Here is a 22,195-nt window from a genome sequence, read left to right as displayed (position 1 = left end):
CTCTCATTAAGAGTGTGTTGGCTGAAACATTGACAAATGTCACATGGAGGCTGCACCGAAAGGTGGGCCACTCCAAACAGTATGCACAGTCATGAGAATCACTGTTAGGTAACTTGCCCTTACAAGAAGTACAATGCTTAAAACCTAAAGTACCCTTCTTATCCGACATCTTGGTAGAAAAACACCACAGGTTAACTGTATAATTCAACTATAAAGAAGTCAACTCTGTTCAAACTACCAAAAATATACCAATACACTGGTATGTAGAGAAGAAAAGGGAAACACCTGAATAAAAGTTAAAGCGAACAGGTTAAACAGGAGAAATAATACCAACTATGGTACTGAAGAAATACCACAAGGGTAAGGGAAGAAGGGCTGTACCAACAATGGTACTTGAAAGTTTGCCAATGGTAACAACGGGTAGAGAGGAAAGAACAAGGTTAGACAGAAGAAATGACACTCAAAATACTAATCCCAAAATGAAATATGAAGATTTCCAACATTTTTTACACAAATATCAAAAAGGTTTCCCTTAGCTGACAGCTCGGCTGTAACGCGGCTTTAAGGCTACACGGCAAACGAGATCTGAGGTAACAGGGAGAAAGGCATTCTGGGTAGAGACTTAGCTTGAGGGTTTTTTTGGCTGGCGCAAGCTTGGTAATAGGCAGACTCAGTTCCGAGGGCTCGGAACCAAGCCAATCAGTGATGAATGGAAAGAAGATTAACAACATCAGATCATTGTTTCTTTAATGCAAACTCTAAACCTAGTGAATCAGACATTGTTTCTAGTCCAGAATGTGTTCAAAATTCTGATTCCACTCTAGTAAATGATCGAACATTCCACAGGTCAGCCATTTTGCAGAAAGTGTTCCAGCTGCTAAATCTAACTCCCAGTTTTATGTCACATGTTCTGGATAAGTATCTAAGCCTAGTGTGAAATATGCTGCAACGTGGACTTCATTGTACATACATGTGTATTTAGTATTGTACAGTGCATGACTAAAGATTAACCTGTGATTTTTGCATGCCGAGTGGTTTCATAACAATTATATGATATATTTCTCAGAGGGAGGATGTAGCTCATAATACATGTGTATGCTATATCTTTAAGAAGCATGCGAGGCTGTATGTGCACATATAAATTCTAGTGCCATTTTGAAGCAGCAGCCAGAGAGAGAGCATGCATAATGCAGTTGCTAGCTTGTATACAAGTTACTTCAGTTAAAGTCTCTATAGTGATGTTTGTATAAAATAAAGCTGCTTGAACAGAACCCAAGAAGACTCTTATTGTGTCCTAGACACAAAAGCGAACATATGTAGATAAACTATCTTTTGACCACCATGTATCCACTATTGTAAGAAAGTGCTTTTTCACTGCACAGCTTATTACTTTGGACATGGCATTCATGTTTAGGGATGTGATCATTCCATCGTATCCCACAATTATCAGGCTGATCACAGAGTATAAGGCGCCCTTTAGTATGTTCCTGTCCAAACATTTGACACCACTCAAATGCCCACAACTAACATTTGACACCACTCAAATGCCCACAACTCTTTCTTACTAAGAAAATCAAGGGCCTAAATCATAAAACCTTCCCAGACCATCTCAAAGCATTGTCCCTCTTCTTGGTGTCATACAGGCTACTGAGGAGTAATCTCTGTCTTGCATACAGAACCTCAACAGAAATTATCCTGTCAGTCCTACTGCACATTCATAAGTCCAATGGAGTCATAAACACCTGCTCAAGAGATCTAAACCTATTTTGCAGTACAAACAGAACATAACAATTTTCTGTGATCAAAGTTACTGCTGTATTTTATAAAACACAAGATTAATAGCTGAAATGTAGTACAAAACAACAATGCTGTGAATAACTTAGAACACAATTATTAAGACTACTGGACAACCCTGTTTCTAAAGTATATTTTCAGATATTAAAAAATGTTAATGAACAAGATTTATATAGAGCTAGAATTAAGATTACTTATATATATATATATATATATATATATAATATTAAGAGTCTACTGCAATGCAGTTTCTTTTAAAGTTCCTGCTTTTGTGGTTACACGTAAAAAAAAAAGGCATCAAGTACTTAGTCTGTCACACAGTAATATGAATGGTAATAGTGGTCAACTATGAAAGGAGCCTTACATATGCTATATTCATCTGACTTCAGTAATATACTATGACAATGCAAGCTATTAAGTAACGGAAAGATATGTCAACTTACTGCGATATCAAAATGAATTATTACATTCTTAATATGTCCTTGTCCTGCCAGTCCTCTGGTGATCCTCCCAGAGTACTGATTATACCCTTGATTATTCATCTCTAGTGGATCCCTTCCTGTTTCCTATGATATTCCTCTGGGGTCAGTGCAATCCTAAACTGTAAGTGTAGGTCAGGGCTAGACCTTGCTGGCACAAGTGATTGCCCTCCTTTCAGTCTATCACAGCACTTAAGGATTAGGACCCACCATCACTTTTTATGAGTTCAGGGACCCCCCAACCCTGGAATGTAAATGTGCCTTGACACTTGCACAACATATACATATTCCCATTAATGGATAAATAAAGGCTGCCAGTCACCCAAACTACTGCTGGTGTAGAACTAGGCCTTCAAAGGCTAGTACTAATGCACTGAACCTAGATTGCTACCCACACCCAACCTAGATGGGACAACCATTCATGTTACTCTCTAATAACATCTTCCACCAAACACAGGGCACAAGCATGTCAGATAAACCATCAATCACTTTGTGCCAGCAGACAACCTTAATAACAGCATTTTAAGTATTATGATGTGTGTCTGATAATAGGAGATTATACCTAGTACACAAAGTTTGCTTCAGGTTGCCCCAAGAACAGCCAATCAGAATACCCAGCCAAATTATCCAATAAAATGACATGAATTTTAAATTGATTCAAATATGAGGCGAAACTGCAAATTATTGCAGGTCATAATCATAATGAAATATGCCTCTTACTTTGAGCACCAACAACATGTCAAATCATCATGCCTTCAAAAAAATTTTAAAAATGCATCTAAATATTTACTGCAACTTTTTGCTACTGTTTGCCTCTCATCCTAGCCAGCATGTTAAATGACACCATCTAAGAGTATTGCAGATTACAACTTGTAATCCTTAAATTTTCAGTAAAGATTTTCTTTTGGTAGGTAGGGAAACTTTTACAATACTTGTAGGTAACATATAGATCCCATTTTAAGTCAAGGTGTACACTCAGTCTGAGTAGTTGCTTTGGAAACGGTAACATGAGTCCCTTCCAAGACTGCTTCTTGAGCCTATAGTAGTCCTTAGCACAATACTTCTTCTGTGTTCCTGTCAACATCATTTTGCACTGCTCTTGGTTTCTTGGCTCTTGCCAACTCATGCTGACTGCATTCAAAATTAGATTCCCATGTATGTTCTCTTCACTTGCATCCTTACTTTTCTGGATCGTGGCTGAAATACAAAAACAAAAAAACTATTTTAGTAAGCTTACCCACTTAAACAGATACTGGCATATGGCTTAAAATAAAAAAAAAAAAAAAAAGAGAGAAATTACCAACATTTTCTACTCCTAAAAGAAAACTATGGAACTTGTCTCAAAAAGTATCAATACTAGTAGGATGTTCTTCGTGCTTCACTGTTGCAGTCATTACATTTGGGTAATCTGCTGGCAGGTTGCCCTCAGTCGGCCTGATTAACAAAATCTTGGGTCCTGCGTCGGTTGCTGTCCCTTCTTCCATGACACCTAGTCGTCAGGGGTATAAAACATGCAGCCGACACCATTACATCAGTCTTTCTTGCCGCATGGTGCCCAAAGCAGAAGTAGCTCGCAAGTGCCGGTCTGCCGACTCCTGAAATTTTTTGTTTTCGAGTTACAGAACCAAAGTCTTCAACTAAAAAGATAAGTACCCCTTTGGGGAAACTTTTTCTTACTCCTTACCGATGTCAATAAAAGTTAATAATTGCATTACTTGTAGGAAGCAAATACCGCATAAGGATTTTCACTTGTACTGTATTCCTTGCCTAGGCCCTGACCACAACGTACCTTGCTGTCGGTTTTGTGCTAAATTTAATCAACGCACTATTAAACGTCGGTACATTTTTGCTTCTAAATATTTTGGCTCACGCTTTAATTATCCAGAAATGTCGTTGGTTAACAATCCGACTACCAGAATACCTACAAAATGCAAAGAAAAAGACAAGAGATAGGCCGTCGAGGTCCAAAACTGATGACGACACTTCTCCTAAGCCAGTCGCCAGTACTCAGTGAGGCACTTTCGCAGCCCCTGATACCTGCTACTTCTGATTCGCAGGCCTCTAGTGAAACCCATTCGGAGTCCGGTATGCCGCGAGATGCTTCAATTATGGAACCCGCGGATGTCCCTACCTTAGATGAGTCCGGAGCTGCTGTGCAGGCACCGGCTTCTGAGGGTGTTTTCAGGCCTACAGATTTGTATATTAGACCAACGCCATCTTCAAAACTAATGCCAAAATCTAAATCTATGTCTAAAAAAATGACGCCTGGGCCACATGTGCAAGCCCCTATGCCTAAAAAAACAAATGATCAAAATGGCTGAAGATTTAATTACTCTGATCAGAGGTAGCCAACCCCCCCTTCCTAGAGGCCTAGGCAAGACATTGATTATGAATCTTCTGAACAGGATTCTATTTCTTCTGACTTCTAATGAACAGGATTTGTCTATACCTACTTATGAGGACTCTGATGCAGAAGATTCCATTCCTTCTGCTTTTCCCCCTGAGGATTTTTCTTTTGGGGAAACTTTACATACCTTAAGGGAACATTTACACTGGGAAAGTCAGGATTTCTCTGAATCTAAAGAAAGACTTAGGGATTTTCTTCTTCTTCCTCAGCATAGGCCTTTGGCTACACCTCCTGTTTTAGACATTGCTGATGATGTTTTTTCAGAATCTAGTATGGCTCCTGATTCTCTGCCTCTGGCTCCTTGTAAGTCAGACAGATACTACAGGGTTCATGACTCCCACAAATTCCTTTTCAAAAATCCTATTGCAGATCCTGAAACCATTTCTCAGGGTCCCAAGGGCATTAAGGCTTCTACTGCTAAAAATCCTACCCCTTCTGATAAGAGATTCCAGGGCGCTGGATAGATGGGTAAGAAAGTTTACACTTCTGCAATCAGAGCTTTAAACCGTCAATTTCATATGCTTAAATATCAACAGCATATCATGGGACTGCTTAAACAGGAAATATTAATTTCTGACTGTGTGGAAAATAAAGATTTACAGGATCTATTGCATTCAGCTGAACAAGTTGGAAAACATACTTTGCAATGTGGTTTTGATTCTTTGGAGGCCTCTTGCAGGACTGCTGTAACTGGGTCTGTGCTAAGAAGGCATGCTTGGCTCAAACAGCAAACTTTGCCTGATCATGTTAAAGCAAAATTGTTGGATGTTCCTTTACAACAGGACCATCTCTTTGGTAATAGGGCTGAAGAAGTTTTAAAAAACATGGAATATAAAGCTAAATCTATGCAAACTGTGAAAGATTTCTTACAAGTGCAACCTTCAAGATTTAGTAGGCACTGGCCTACTAAGAAATGGTCCTTTCCAGTTCCTTCGAGAGCCACTCAAGTCAAACCCAGACATTCCAAAGGCTCCAGGTTTCAGTCACAAGGGACTTTTGCAACAAAACAATGGGGTGCCTCCTCCTCCAAATCTGGAAACAACAAGACACCTCCCTATGGTAAGCAGTCTCAATGACTTCCCTTTACACTTACCTTTTAACCGCCCCTTTGGGGGGAAAACTGGCACTTCATGCAAGAAACTGGCAACTCCCAGGACAAATGGGTTTAAAATATAGTATCCCAGTGATACAGATTTCATTTCCACACATTGCCAATCCCAAACGGATAGCCAGACCTGCCCCCAAATCAGTGGGCAGAGGCCCAGAAACAAGTACTGTCCCTCATGAACATGGGGGCTATTCAACCAGTACCAGAAGAGGAAAAGGGACAAGGTTTCTATTCAAGACTTTTCCTGGTACTCAGAAAAGACAAATCATGGTGTCCAATTCTGGACTTACCTACTCTAAACACATTTCTGGACATTCCAAAATTCAAGATGCTGACTCTTCAACAGTTACTTCCTATGCTAGGCAAAGATGCCTGGTTGGTAACTCTAGACTTAAGAGGCTTACCTGCATATCCCAATCAGGGAATCTTGCAGAAGATACCTCTGCTTCAAAGCAGGCTACTTGCATTACCAGTTCTCTGCACAGCCCTTTGGCTTATCTACTTCACCCAGGGTCTTCACAAAGTGCCTGGCTCCAGTAATTGCATTTTGCAGGCAAAGAACTATATCCACACCTGAACAATTGTCTAATTCAGGCAGAAAACAGGGGCATTCTTCTAAAGCATCTGGTGTTTGTAAAAAGGGTTCTAACTTGTCTAGGGAACACTATAAACAAAAAGAAATCACAACTGGTACCCTCTCAAAAAATTACATTCCTGGGTGCAAGCTTGAATACAACTGCCCAGATGGCTTACCTTATGCCAGAAAAGCAAATTCATTTGGTAACTTACTTCAAACAGGTGGCCACAAAAACCCTGCTATCTGCAAGACAAATTCTGCAAGCCTTGGGGTTCATGGCCTCCTGTATTATTCTAATTCTATATGCAAGACTGCATATGAGGAAACTTCAGTGGTACTTAAAAAATTTATGGAGTCAACATTGTCACAGCCTGGAATCAATGATTCCTATCATACCTTGCCTGCAACTAGAGTTCCTATGATGGGCTGAGGCCTGCCACCAAAACAAGGGACTGCCATTCACTCCACCCCCTGCCGCCCAAACCCTAACTACAGACGCATCAGACTATGCTTGGGGGGCTCATCTGGCATTGAAGTACATTCAGGGCAAATGGAGCCTAAATCAAATGCACCTTCATATCAATCAAAAAGAAATGCTAGCTGTACAGAATGGACTGACAGCCTTCAAGGACTACCTTCATCCAGGACAATTAATGATAAAGACAGACAACACCACAGTTATGTGGTACATAAACAAGCAAGAAGGAACACACTCCTACCCCTTTTGCAGACTAGCCATGGCATTGTGGAACACGGCCTTGACCTATCAAATACAACTACAAGCTCTATTCCTGCCAGGAAAGCTGAATACTCTGGCAGACTAACTAAGCAGAAATCTCATGGATCCACATGAATGGAAACTGGAACCACGGATTTTAAACATGTTGACACGCAAATGGGGGAGTCCAGACATAGATCTTTTTGCCTCACCCCAGATCTATCAGTTGGACAAATTCTGCACAAGAACTCATCGCAAAAAAGCCTGGAAAGCAGATGCTCTATCATTCAGCTGGAAAAACCCATCAGTCTATGCCTTTCCCCCTCTGCCTCTGCTCTCCAAAGTTCTACTAAAAGTCAAATAGGACAGACCAAAAATTATTTTGATTGCTCCAGACTGGCCTCGCCAGCACTGGTACCCACTCTTGCGCAATGTGTCACACCTTCCACCGTGGCACCTGCCTCAGACACCTTACTTACTGTCTCAGCAGAACCAAATTCTGCACACTCAGCTCCAAACTTTGAATCTTGCGGCGTTGCTAATCGCCTAAATTCACCCTTGGCATCCCTCAGCAAACCTGTGATGGATGTCATTTTGGAGGCAAGAAGGCCTAGTACTAGAAAATCTTATGCTGACAAATGGAAAAGATTTTGTGCCTGGAATCAATCACAAGGGATAAGCACAGTAGCACCCAATACTCCTCAGATTTTACAATACTTAACTGAGATGCTTCACAAGAGCCTGTCCTTTTCTTACATAAAAATCCATGCTTCAGCCATTTCAGCTCATTACAACACATAACCTTCCCTCTTCTCTCATCCTCTGCTAAAGCAGTATCTCAGAGGGGCCAAAAACTTAAGACCACCCAGGAGAGCTCCAACCCCTGCCTGGGACCTCAATTTTGTACTGGAAAAACTCACTCTCCCTCCTTTTGAGCCAGCTGCTACTGCAGACTTAAAATTTCTCTCCTGGAAAGCAGCTTTCCTTTTAGCAGTCACTTCAGCTAGAAGGATTTCCAAATTACAGGCTCTTATGGCAGCGGAGCCTTTCATCATTTTTCATGCGGACAGGGTGTCTCTCAGGACCAATCCATCCTTCATGCCTAAGGTGGTATCCAGTGTGGCTCTTAATCAGACTATTCATTTGCCAACTTTCTTTCCCAATCCACAGAACAAGGGGGAGCGGATTCTGCATTCATTGGATGTACTTACTTAAACAGGACAAAATCTCAAAGAAAATCTGAACAACTACTGGTGGCATTTGCTGCAGGGGCAGTGGGAAAGGCTATTTCAAAGCAGACTATATCCAAATGGATAAGCCATTGTATTAGTTTCTGCTATATGCACCATGGTAAAACTATCCCCCCAGGGGATCAGATCTCATTCCACCAGGGCTGCATCTACTTCTACAGCCTTTCTCAGAGGTGTTCCTACCAGAGACATTCTAGAAGCTGCTACCTGGAGCTCAGTTCATACGTTCACCAAACATTACTATTTACCTTTCTTTTCTAAATCTAGAGCTGGCTTTGCCACTGCTGTCCTGCAGGGCCTTATAGCTGGTCCTAATGCTGTATAATTTCCTCCACCCTACTATAGCTTTGGGAATCTACCCAAATGTAATGACTGCAACAGTGAAACACGAAGAACATAGTAAAGTTGTGTACACTTACCATAAATGTAGATGTTAGAGTGTATTCATTGTTGCAGTCTTGGTTACCCTCCCTCCAGCCCCCTGTTTTTCGCTGACTATACCTATTCTTTCTTTCACTATGCTTATAAGCCCTTTTGGTGTACTAGCTTTTGGGATTGGAGGCATATTTTTGTGTTTTTAATTTTATTTGCTCCCCATTTGGGGGGCACCTGACATCTGGGGCAAGAAAAACTGATGTAATGGAGTCGGCTGCATGTTTTATACCCCTGACGACCTGACGTCATGGAAGGGACAGCAACCGACGCAGGATCCAAGACACTGTTATTCAGGCCGACTGAGGGCAACCTGCCAGCAGATTACCCAAATGTAATGACTGCAACAGTGAATACACTCGAACATCTACATTTATGGTAAGTGTACACAACTGTACATTTCCAAGATGGCTGCACACATTAACAATTTGACTACAGCTCTCCCAGTATGAAAATTACAACTGTGAAAACAAAAAACAGTAATAGCTACCAAATTGGATACAATTCTGTTACTGACTAGGAATTACACTTCCTGCATGCCAGCAGAGGAGAAAGTAACAGAAAACCAACCAGAAAAGGAGAAGATAAAAAGAGTTATGTACTTACCATAACTTGGCATCTGTGTTATCCTCTGTCACTATTCATCACTCTTGGGTCTTGGATCAGACATCGGATCAAAGTCAGCAACTTTACAGACAGCTTCTCAGCTCGAGCTCCTGCCACTTCCATGATCCCTTGCTGCCCTCTAACCACTCAGATTGAGTTTGCCCTAAGCTAGAAAGCAGCATGGAAGACCTTGACCACCAGAATGGACATCTCCACATCCTCTAAATCCTACAAGACGGGTGACAGAGGGAGGGATAGTGATGAATAGTGACATAGGATAACACAGATGCCAAGTTATGGTAAGTACATAACTATCTGATGTTATCCATGTCACTATTCCTCACTCTTGGGTCAGAGTCCCCAGCTACTCTAAATCCTGGACGGCCTCATGGAAGGGCATGCTGAAGAACTTGTGGAGCCGAAGGAAGACCTTTTCCTGGAGACAATGTCAAGTTTGTAGTGACTAACAAAAGTGTGAGAAGTCCTGGTGGCTGCCACACAAATGTCATCTATGAAATGATGTGCAAGATAGGCAGCTGACATAGCCATTGATCTAGTGGAGTGAGCTCTGATTGGCCCTGGTAAGGATAAACCTTTGGATGAATAAGCAAACGAAATGCAGGCCGAAATACAACGGGAGATAGTTACTTTGGACATGGCCTGACCCTTCCTATTAAGGGAGAATGCCACAAACAGCTGGTCAGACCTGTGGAAACTCTTTGTCCTAAGTAGAAGTGCAGTTGTCTATGCACATCTAGTGTATGCAAGAGATATTCCCCTTTATTAGCAAAATTTGGAAAGAAGACTGGTAATTGGATTGACTGGTTCAAATTTGCTTCAGTGGCAACCTTAGGCATGAACGAAGGGTTAGTTTGAAGGGCCACTCTGTCTTTATGAAAAACCATGAAAGGCGGCTTGATAGTAAGAGCCTGCAACTCCAAACTCTTAGCTGACATTATGGCTACAAGAAAAGCCATCTCCCATGACAAGAATTTGATATCACATATGGCAGCAGGCTTGAATGGACTCTGTGGGAGAGACTGTAGCAAAAAGGGAAGGATCCTACACTGGAGGTCGGAGCAGAAAAACCCTTTTAAAAAGGTTTACACAAGCGAGAGGAGAAGGCGGGTTCCTCGCAAACATGGAAGTTGGAAATAGCTGCCAACTGCACTTTGATAGTCGAGAAGCTAGCTCCATCCTGAAACAGCAGAGACGAGAAGAGCAAGGTATCTGAAATGGAAGCCAGAGCAGGATCGAGATTGTGCTGCCTAGCCCAAATAGAAAACTGTTTCCACTTACTGTCGTAAATCGTTCCAGTGCAAGCCTTCTGAGAGGCCAGGATAATGTTCTTAATGGGAGAAGGTAGCCTGGGCTGATTCAAGATTACTGGAAGTGGACAAACCATGCAGTCAGATGAAGCGTCTGTAGGATGGGAATCAGAAGCTGAGAGGGATGGTAAATTAGACCTAAATGGGATCTAGTACCCAAGGGGGATACTTCAAATGAGGAGGCCAAAATTGGTTGATGAGAATCAAGCTGGCCTTGTGGCGACGTGCTTTCTGAAGTACTCTGGGAATGAGAGGCAAGGGAGGATAGGCATAAAGGAGACCTGGGGGCCAATCGTGGACCACAGCATCCCTGGGAGACTCATCATTTGGGGGAACTGGGGAGAAACACCAGCTGCATTTGTGGTTGAGAGAGGAAGTAAACAGACTGCAGATCAGCTGACCCCCAGTGAAGGAAGATCTCTTTTGCCACTGAAGGATTCAAGGACCTCTCATGAGGATTCAGGATTGCCCTGCTGAGTCTGTCTGCCAGCACGTTTGACTTTGAGAATGTGCATTGCAATGAGAAAGCTCCCCAAGGACATCGCCCATTCCCACGCTCTCATGGCCTTGTGACAAGGCAGATGTGAACATGTGCCCCCTTGCTTGTTGATGTATCACACAGCACCCATGCTTTCAGTGTGAACTGCAATGGTATCTGGAGGGAGGCAGTACTGGTAGGCTTGCAATGTAAGGAGTGCCCGCATCTCCAGGATGTTGATATGCAGTTTGGTCTCTGCTTCGGACCACATTCCTTGGACCATCTGTCCCTGAAAATGCACCCCAACAAGGAAGACTCTGTAGTCACTGTGGCGCTGGAGGGAGGAAGAGAGAATGGTCTGCCTGCTAGGAGGTGGGGAGACTGGATCCACCAAAGGAGAAGACACCTGCACACTGGTGTGAGGCAGATAGGAGCTGATATAGGATGAACCAGGTAAGACAATTTAACCGCTAGAGTCCGCTGCAGAACCCACATATAGAACCTGGCTAACTGCACTAGATAGAGCGCCGCTGCCATGGACTCTTAAGACCCTGAGAACAAGGTGGGCTTGGGGATGAGGGAGATCGAGAAGACATTGAACATGAGATCTGATGAGGTGTACCCGACGGAGCAGGAGTGCTGCAATCTCGGACAGTTTCCGATTGAATCCCAGATTTTGGTATGGAATCAGTTTGGATTTGGGGAGATTTATTGTAATGCCTAACTGAAAAGTTGTAGTAGGTACCGAATGGCACTGCCCACAAGATGCTACATGTGAGCTGTGAGGAGCAAATCATCAAGGTACAGAAGCTCCTGGAATCCCTGCAGTCTCAGCTGAGCTGTGAGCACTGCCATGCACTTGGTGAACACCCAGGGGGCTGTGGTGAGAACAAAGGGCAAGGTCCTGACCTGGTAGGAATTGGCCCCTACTCGAAATTGGAGATGCCTCCTGGAGTGCCTGTCTATTTTTATATGACAGCACACATCCTGGAGAGCTACAAAGCACATCCAGTCATCCTTGTGCAACAAAGGCACGATGGACTGGACAGTGACCATCCGGAACTTGGATTTCTTGCCACAGAGATTGAAATTGCTGAAATCCAGGATTGGACACAGGTCCCCTGTCTACTCTGGCACCAAAAAGAAGCAAAAGTAAGTTCCGGACTCTCACTGTCATAGGGGGACCTCTTGGATGGTTCTCTTTCGAAGAAGCTTGAGCACTTCTTCTTGAGCTAGCTTCCCTCTGATGGGGTGGTGCATCAGGGAGGTATCTCCTGACTGGAGGAGGCTGGAAAAAGGGAAGAGAATAACCCCTGGAAAAGATGTTTAGCACCCAACATCTTTTGTAATACTTGCCCATGCCAAAAGGTGCAAAGACAAATGACACCTAACTGCCTCTAAGGCAGGACAGTTGGGCAGCACTTCAGGAGCGCTGATGGGGCTTCTCACAGAAGGGGTCCCTGCAGCCCTGATTTTTCAGATCCCCTCTGCCCCTGGGGCAGCATCTGCCATTGATCATCTCCCCCGACCTCTGGAGGAGGGCTCATCTTAAGCATCCTGGAAAGGCAGACTGTGACTTGCAAAACAACATTTTCCCTGTCTCCTCACTGCGTCTTGGAAAAGGTGCGTTGGGTGGAAAACCCGATTCTCACAGCCGACAAAGTCTTGCCTTCCTGCTCACTGCAGGTGACAGTCTCTTTGACCGAAGGGCCAAACAGGATAGAACCATTGAAGGGGGTTGGTGAAAGATGCCTTATAGGTTCATAGGTTCATACTAGGCTATCTGCCCTAGGGCATTTATAAGCCTAGCCAGAGTGTGTATGGCTTTCGCCACCCATTTTAAATTAATTTTGCTATGCCCTTTTTCGAGGTTAGTATACTGTGCCTCTAACAGTGACACAGAAGTGATACCCGGGGTAAACCTACGATCTCCCATCCACTCATCAAGATTCCTCTTGAAGAGAGTCAATGAGGGACTCTGCCTAACCTGGACTGGGATTTTATTCCAGAGTGAAGGGAGTCCCTGGGTTATGAATCTGTCCCTCCAGCATGTCCTATTTATTTCAGTGCTGAGGTTTAAGTCCCTCGAGCGCGTAGCTCGATGGGATTTGGATTTTCTGAAGTGCAGCATGTCCATTAATTCCGGGTTGGACATGGCTTTATACGTCAGGCACAGATCGCCTCTGAGCAGGCGGTATGCCACTGAGTAGAGCTGGAGTTTCTTTAACCAGGCAGCATACGGCATCTGTTTGAGCCCCTTGATCCTCTTGGTGAGGTACTTTTGGGGTCTTTCCAATTGCTGCAGGTGTCTGGTAAGGTACATCCCAAAAGGGGCATTGTACTCAATTATGGGCCTGATGAGGGATGAGTAAGGAGGCACGATGACCTCCCCTGATCTAGATGTGAATCCCTTCATGATTAGGTGGGCTACATAAAATGTTTTTCTAACCACTTTGGCCACGTGGTTGTCAAATGAGAGATTGCTATCAACTTGGGTCCCCAGGTCCCTAATTACTTCTTCTGTACTTAATGGATTACCACCTATGTGGTAATTTGTGGGCACTTTGTCTATACACTTTTTGGCGTTTAGCTTGAGGCCATGGCTCTGGCACCAGTTGTCTGTTTCTATGAGGCCCTTTTGGAGGATGCTTGTGTCGGCTGGAGAGTCTATTGTGGCGCCCAGTTTGCAGTCATCTGCGAACTTGGTCAGCCACAGCCCTTCCATGTTGGCCTGTACCTCCAAGAAATATATACCGAACAAGAGAGGTCCCAGGACTGAGCCTTGTGGAACGCCACTTGTAACTGGTTTGGAGTCTGACATGGCTCCAGCTAGTCTAACCATGTGGGTTCTGTCCTTGAGCCAGTTTGCAACCCATCTAGTGACATAGGGTTTTATATTTAAGCTGGTGAGCTTATCTATAATGCCCGAGTGGAGTATTGTATCGAAGGCTTTTGCGAGGTCCAGGTAGGCTGTGTGGACCACCTTCCCCTTGTCAATGGCCTTGGTGACTGTTTCAAAGAAATCGACCAGGTTTAAGAGGCAGGATCTGCCCTTAACAAAGCCGAACTGGGTAGGATCCAGTGTCTGTAGGTCCCCAATATCTTTATTTATAAGGTCCATGATGATCCTTTCCATAGCTTTGCAGACCAAGCTAGTGAGACTTATGGGGCGTTGAGGCACCACCTTTGTGGAGAGGGACCACTGTTGCTGTACGCCACTCTTTGGGTACATATCCTGTAGTAAGGCTGAGACTGAACAGTAGTTTTAGGTTTGGGTTTAGCTCTTCTTGGAGTTCATGTAGGACGCAGCCCGGGACACCGTCTGGTCCCATTGATGCTGTGTTTCTTGCTTTGGAGAGGGCAGCTCTTACCTGAGCATCTGAGATGTCAGGGGGGCAGCACTCTGCTGGGATAGATATTAGCCCTTTTGGTGGGGAGGGGGGGAGAAGTTTGCGCTGAACCTGTCAGCTAGGATGTTGGCAATGTCTGTGGGTTCGTGTATTTTTGTCATTTTGGACTAATTCTGAGCATATCTGGGAATTCCCACCCAGGTTCCTAACATAACTAAAGAAAGCCTTGTGATTATCCTTAGTGTCCTGTGCAATTTTTCTCTCGAAGCTGGCCTTAGACGATTTTATGAGTGCCCGTAGTTTTTTGCTAATACTGATCAGAGATGCCTTCCCTTTTTGGGATTTTGCTCTGTCATGAAGTAGCTTCCTCCTTCTATTGTATAGTTTGTTTATGGCTGGGGTCCACCAGACAGGACGTCTGCCTTTGGAGGATTGGGTCTTGGTTTTATTTGGGATTGCATGATCTATGCATTCCTGAAGGTGTTCACAGAATGCGTTTATAAAGGATTTTGTGGTCTGGGCCATATTATCCACAGGCCCGGGGGCTTTGAAGGATTCCACCTCAGTTTTGAGGAGTGTGAAATTTGCTTTAGAGAAGTTTTTCACTGTGGTTTTCTGGGCATGGGGTGGGGTCAGGATGTGAATATCCAGTGAGATTAGTTTATGGTCTGATCTTACCAGTGAGGGATACACTTCTGGTCTGGAGCATAGAGTCCCCATGTTGGTGATGATCAGGTCCAGTATGTTTCCCCTCTTGTGGGAGTGGTAACAAGTTGTTCCATAGCATTTGAGTTTATAAATTCTAGGAACCTTTGGGCTAGGGTGTTGGAGCTAGAGTAATGCTCCCAGTCTATGGTTGGGTAGTTGAAGTCGCCCAATATAATGGTGTTTGGAGAGACCTTCATATTTTCCAGTGTTCTCAGAAGGCCGAGTGGGGTTCCTGGGTTTGGGAGGGTGGTCTGTAGCAGGCTATAAACTGGAAGGCAGTTTTACCCACTGTTAGTTGCACATGGATAGTCTCTGATGCTTCGTGCTGTGCCACCAACCTGGAGGTGTGGGTATCTTTGACGAATATTGATACTCCCCCTCCTTTTGTGGTTCGGTCCAAGTTTTGGGGCCGAAAAGCATGGTATGAGGTATAACCTGGTAGTGCTGGGGTGCTCTCGAGAGCCTTGAACCAGGTTTCTGTTACTGCACAGATATCGATGTTCTCCATGCTAAGGAGAATTTCGAGTGCGTGCGTCTTGAGGTTTAGACTTCTGGCGTTGAGTAGCATTACTCTTAGTTTCTTATCCCTTGTGATACCTATGGAGGTGGGTTTGTCTTTTGAGCCTTGCCTAAAAAGGCACTATGGGGGTAGCAAGAGCCTTTGCCAATATCCGAAAGCCCAGGGGTGACAGGTGCAAGCCGTCCCTAGCGAAGCATCATGGCTTGTCGAGCATGTCATCCCAGGCTGACAGGCATTGGATCCCCTTTGAATGACACCAATACTTAAGCCAGTTGTTGAAATTGATAATCTTGTCTTCATACTGTGGCATCATTCTTGGTGAGGGTAAGATGCTACTCAAGGTCAGGGTCATACCGGCCTGGGCTACATGCTCAGAGAGCTCCTCTATGTCTCTTTCATGTAGTCCAGGGAGGTACGTCTCAGGTCATTCACACCAGCATGGACAATGACTGAGTCATATTTGTACTTGCCTTGGAGTGACCAGAGTGCTTGTGTTATGTGGCGGATCCTAGCGCCCGATAGGCAGCTCACCGTGACCTTCTCCTTGTTCAGCCTGGTGAGCGGGACGTCAGTGTGCCTGATGATAGAGTCACCTATTACAAGTGTATCAGGTGTGTTGTTTAGCCTTAAGGGCTGTGACTGTTCGGCACACTGGCTTTGTGAGCTATGTGTTGAACGTGTTTTGTTTTGGGGTAGCGGTTGCTTGGGTGTCTGCTTTGGAGGTCTCTGCTGCTTAGGCAGACTTTTATTTAGAGCCTCCAAGTATGTTTTTGTGTGTTTATGTGTTTGGTTTGCTGTCGTGGTAGGTCTATGTGAGACTGGAATTGTAGTGAGTGTGGTTTCCTTCTCCTCCTGACTGGTTACGCCAGTACTGAGTTGAGAGAGCTTAGCCTCCAGTTTGGCTATATGGTTAGCTGTATAGGACTATATATATCCAAGGTCTATAGGACTCCGCAAATCTGCAAAGGCGCAGCCAGGTGTGACTCTGAATAACGATGTCTGTGCCAGCCACTCAAGAGGATCCTTCCATCATGTTGGCAATCAGACTCATCGATGAATTAGCCAGGGAAAGTGTGAATAGTTTGGGGGGCACCTTGCTTAGTTCCCCGGCAGGCAGCACCTCAGAAAGGGACATGGTAAGCTCCTTGACCAGGTCGCTTTGGAGTTGGGTAAAATGCACCAGGTAGTTGAGCACACGCAGCCCAAATGTCACTGAGGTGAGCACTCACTTTCCATGCCTGTCTACTGTCCATGACTCACGGTTGTGTGTGGGGGGGGGGGATTGACTGACATGCTCTGTTCTGCCAGCTCTTTCTTAGTAGTGCCAACTACCATGACTGCATCAACTGGCACATCTTTTGACCAGAATTGCTTGTCAGACAGGGGACTGAGAAACTTGTCCACGTGTTTGGGAACAGGCGCCACAGTATCCAGCTCCTTCCATGCCCTGCTGGCGATAAGATCTACAAATTCATCTGCAGGAGGGGGGACGATCCAGCATATAGATGGTCCCATCCCAAAAGCCTTCAGAAAGATGGACTCCTCCGAGGACGTGGGAGGGAAGACCTGCACTTAAGCTTAAGAATATCCAAGATGTCGCCAAAGGAAACTTCTTTCGGCAGAGATTTGGAGGACCTGTCCCCCGGCAGGGGAGTCCAAGTGTCTCCTCTTACATGATCTCTTCCGAGGAGCTTCCTCCAGGGGGTGGCTCAGGGGAGGACTCAGAAGAGAGGGGTAACCCTGACTGGGGTAGCTCCCACCTGAAAGCTAGCCCGAGGGGGATAACCTGTGATAGGATGAGTGGGGTCCACTTAGAGGGGCTGAGATGGTGCCTGGAAGGCCAGGGAGGAAACTCTCTGGGAGGAAAAAGTCCTTTCTACAACCAGGAAAGCTGAAGGGCTGGATGACACCCCATTCGCACTCCCTGTGGGAAGGCCTTAGTTGGGGAGAAGGACCAGAGCAGGCCAGAACCTCCAGGCCTCCAGATAGTGCCGTCCCTAAGCTGTCGAGGGCCGAAGCACCAAGGGGAAGAGAATGGCCTGAAAAAACAGGTCTGGAACCCCTGCCCAAGGACTCTGGGGCGACAGATCGGACCCAGGGCTCAGCCTGCCCAGGGGGAGGCCGAGCAGTAGTAGTCAGGGACTCACACAGGGCAGGGACAAAAAGGTGCCCCGAGATCCTTGTCTCCTTCCCTGCATGATCCAGGGCCAGAAAGTCTAAAACCAACTTGGCTGGATGAGGAGGGGTAGGAGATGGTCCCCTAGCTGGATGGTCAAGGATGCAAGAAGCTCCAACTCAATCTGAGCCTACAGAAAGGACCTCATCATCATCCTGTCCATATTGGGAGTAAGCTCCTGGAGAACCTAGAGGAGGCAAAGGACCTAGCCAGGGATGGGTGCCTGGATCCTGTGGACATCCCCTCTAAAGAACGAGATCTGTGCTTGGAGGCAGAAGGGGACCACCCCAAGCTAGAACCTGAGGGGAATCCTCTATAAAAATAGTGGGATCTGACCTCCTCAAATCCGAAGACAAAGTAGGACCTGAGCTCTTGGATCGCACATGCCCCAAATCCGAGGGCCTCGGAGCAGAAGCCCCATATCTATAAGTCAAGGATCTTAGGATCTGAGGACATTGGATCTGACAGAGTCAAGGCTGGAGTCTGATACGGGGCACTCAGATCTGACAACCTCACCTTCTTTTTGAAGAGGAGGACACAGGAGGCAGAGGGGCCCTCCTTTTGAGCTCTGAGGGTCCAGGGGACTAAGACAAGGGACCTCCTTGAGCTAAACCTTTCAGGAGTTTGCTTCAGCACTCAATCAAAGCCCTGGGGTTGAATGTGGCACAAATGTCACATTCAACCTTCAGCTGGTCGGCGCCCAAACAATAAAGGCACTCCTCATGCGAATCGAACACGGGCATCTTCTGAACACATGAGGAGTACCTTGGGGAGTGGGGAGGGCTTTTCCATGCTGCTTGTAGCAGAAATGGATGCAGTGTGCTATCCATTTGGAAATGGTTTGCTTGGAGATGGCTTTGCCTTCTGCCCCTGTAGCAAAGCTGATCAGCAATTGCACAGACTTTCTGAAGGATTTAGTCCTGTCCAGATAGAATCTGAGCTGTCTGTGAACATCTACAGAGTGAAGAATCCTTTTCCCCTTGTTCTGGGGATTAGGAAAGAAGGTGGGCAGATGAATGGATTGGTTGAGAGCCACACTGGAAACCACCTTGGGCATGAAGGATGAGTTAGTTCTGAGGGTTACCCTGTCTGCATAGAAGATGATAAAGGGTTCCACAGCCATGAGTGCTTGCCGCTCAGAGACTCCTTTGGCTGAAGTGATGGCCAGAAGGAAAGCTGTTATCCAGGAGAGAAATTTTACCTCTGCAGAAGAAAATGGTTCGAAACTGGGCACGGTGAGCTTTTCCAAGACAAAGTTAAGGTCCCACACTGGTGTTGGTGCCCTTTTGGAGGGCCTCAAGTTGCTAGCCCCTATGAGGAACTGTTTGATCAAAGGGTGTGAGAAAAGAGGCTGCTCAGTGGGAAAATGAGCAGAAATAGCAGAGGCATGAATTTTTATAGAAGAGAAAGAGAGACCACTGTGCAGTAGTCCAGTTAAGTAATCCAGGATGAGAGGGAGGGTTGTGCCATATTGGCTTCCTTAGCCTGGATCCAGGTGCAGAACCTTTTCCATTTCTCTGCATAAGACTTTCTGGTGCTAGGATGTCTGGCCTCATGGATAACATCCAGAACCTGTTTACTTAGAATGGCAAATTGGTTGGGGGTTAGGGAATAAGCCAAGCTGCCAAACTGAGTGCCTGCAGTTCGGGATGCATGAATTCCCCTTCCCTCTGGGTCAAGAGGTTTGAAATCTGAGGAAGATGCCATGGAGGCAGTGGGGACAGGCTGCACAGCAAGGGGTAACAGTGTTGTCGGGGCCAGTCTGGAGCTAAAGAATGGTCCTTGGTTTTTTCCTCCCTTATTCTGAGCAGTACCCTGGGGAGGAAAAGCACAGACCGATAGACTGACCCAGGGGAAGGACAGCGCACCCACTTTCCAAGCTATGCAGTGATGATCCCTGGTGCAGAATTTTCTGTGCTGATGGTTGGTGTGAGCGCCAAAGAGGTCAACCTTCAGGGTTCCCCATTTCTGAGTTATTAGGCTGAAGGTACTTCTGTTGAGTTGCCACTCATGTGGGTCCAGAAGGTTTCTGCTTAATTGGTCTGCCAGAGAGTTGAGAGAGCCTGGTAGGAATTGTGCTAACAGGTGTAGTTGCATGGAAGAGGCTGTGAGCCAAAGGGTCATGGCCAGCCTGCATAGAGGGTAAGAGCGAGTCCCTCCCTGTTTTGATCAGGAGAACCCCTGGAGAGAGAAGGGGTTTGAAAGCTATCAAGGCATGCTGCACAGCCATCACCTCTTTTTGAATGATGTGCAGAGGGATTTCCTGAGGGCTCCATTGACCATGTATGCATCTACTCTCCAGGTGTGCACCCCAAGCATAGTCTGATGTGTCTGTGGTGAGGGTCTGGGTGGCAGGGGTGGGGAAAAGGGCAGTCCCTTGTTGTGGGAGCATGCTGTTGCCCACCAAAGAAATTCCTTTCTGAGGCAAAGAATTATAAATAGAATAGTTTCCAGGTCTTGAGTGTGTTGATACCCAAGGCTCTTTAGGTACCACTGAAGTTTCCTCATGTGCAGTCTGGCACATGGAATGAGTAGTATGCAAGATGCCATGAACCGCAGTGCTTGCCAGATCTTCCTTGCAGATAGCTGGGCCTGGTGGCTAGTTGAGAGAAGTAGGCTGTCAGGAAAATTTGTTTCTCTGGTGTAAGGAATGCCATCTGGGATGCTGTGTCCAGACTTGCTCCCAGGAAGATTATCCTTTGGGTGGGCACCTGTTTGGATTTATTTTCTTTGATTGTGTATCCTAAGAAGGTTAGGCCAGGTGCTTGAGCAGCTTTTCATGGCTGTCTGCCTGAATAAGGCAGTCGTCTAAGTATGGGTAAATCTGAATATTTCTTTGTCTGCAAAAGGCAATGGCCGGAGCAAAACATTTTGTAAAAACTCTGGGAGCAGTAGATAAGCCACAGAGAAGTGCAGAAAACTGAAAGTGTTTGAGATCCCGCCCTGAAGCAGAGATATTTCCCGCATGACTCCCTAATAGGAATGTGGAGGTAGGCCTCTTTTAGAGCTAGGGTGGCTAGCCAGGCGTCCTTGGAAAGCATGGGTAGCAGCTGCTGGAGGGTAAGCATTTTGAATTTTGGGATGACCAGGAAGGTGCTTATAATAGATGGATCGAGGATGGGGCGCCATGTGCCTTCTTTTTTGGGTACCAGAAAAAGTCTGGAGTAGAAGCCTTGGCCTATCTGTTATGCAGGAACGTGCTCTACTGTTCTCATAGAGAGAAGGGAAAGGATTTGCTTTTGAGCCTCTGCCCACTGACTTGGTGGTAGATCTGAGAACTCTTTTGGGGTTGGAAGGGTATAGAAGGAAAATTTGTATCCTTGAGACACAATGTTCAGAACCCATTGGTTCTTGGTTATGGTGACCCAAGTGCTTGAGTGAAATGATAGTTATCCTCCTAGGGGTAAGTGAAGGTGGGCAGAGGGGGGGAGAAGGAGGTAAGTCACTGTGAGTTCTTACCATAAGGGGGTGGCTTAGAACTCCCTGGTTTTGAAGTGGAGGTAGTCCACTACTTAGGATCTTTCCATTCCCTGGGGCTGCTGTCTGGGGGGGGGGGGGTCTGTTTCCACGGGGCCTAGGCTGGGCTGGTTTACTCGGAGCAGGAAAGGACCAGTGTTTGGAGAGACAATACCTGCTGAACTTAGGGGGCTGGACTTGAAAGAAATCCTTAACTGTTTGCATAGATTTTGCTTTTTCTTCAATCTTTTTTAAGACCTCTTCTGCCTTAGTGCCAAATAAGTTATCTTTGTGCAAGGGGGCATCCAACAATTTAGAGTGGATATGGTCTGGCAGGGGTTATTCCTTAAGCTATTGCATGTCTTCTAATGACAGATCCAATGACTGATGCCCTGCAAGAAGCTTCTAGGGCATAAAACCACAGTGCAAAGTGTGTTTAGTTACTTGGATTGCAGAATGCATTAAGTCTTGTAAATCTTTAGATTTTGCCCAAGCAGGAAGGGAAGACATTTTTTGTTTAAGGAGTTCCAGGGTATGTTGCTGACATTTCAGCATGTGGAACTGTCCTGATAGCAAGAGTAGCTGAGGTGTATACTTTTTTACCCCATCTGTCCAATGCTCGGGAATCCCTGTCTGAGGGTGTGGGATTCTTAGCAGAGGTTGCTTTAATCCCTTTTGGCCCTTGAGAAATAACTTCAGGGTCAACTGTTGGATTTTTAAAAAGATGTGTGTGTGAGTCAGGGACTCTACAGTACTGGTCTGGTTTACTGTGAGCAGGAGGTAGGGTGTTAGGAGTCGAGCTGGATTC

At 45.5% G+C, this 22,195-nt stretch overlaps 1 protein-coding gene across 4 annotated transcripts in view; it reads right to left on the bottom strand.

Annotated features, from left to right (window-relative positions):
- Window positions 1-652: 652 nt before the first annotated feature.
- Window positions 653-22,195, bottom strand: part of LOC122802630 (uncharacterized protein CXorf38-like) — a 615,103-nt gene continuing 593,560 nt past the window's right edge. For 3 of the 4 annotated variants that reach the window (XM_044072325.1, XM_044072324.1, XM_044072323.1), the window contains one exon: window positions 653-3,470. The gene's annotated coding sequence lies outside the window, so the exon portion shown is untranslated. The remainder of the gene's footprint in view (window positions 3,471-22,195) is intronic. The other variant, XM_044072321.1, reaches the window with a different exon arrangement.

Source organism: Protopterus annectens, chromosome 5.part0 (assembly GCF_019279795.1).
Source record: "Protopterus annectens isolate FY-2018-M chromosome 5.part0, PAN1.0, whole genome shotgun sequence".
NCBI lineage: Eukaryota > Metazoa > Chordata > Ceratodontiformes > Protopteridae > Protopterus > Protopterus annectens.
The sequence above is the reverse complement of the archived record's forward strand: the minus strand, read 5'-3'. Positions and strand labels throughout refer to the sequence as shown.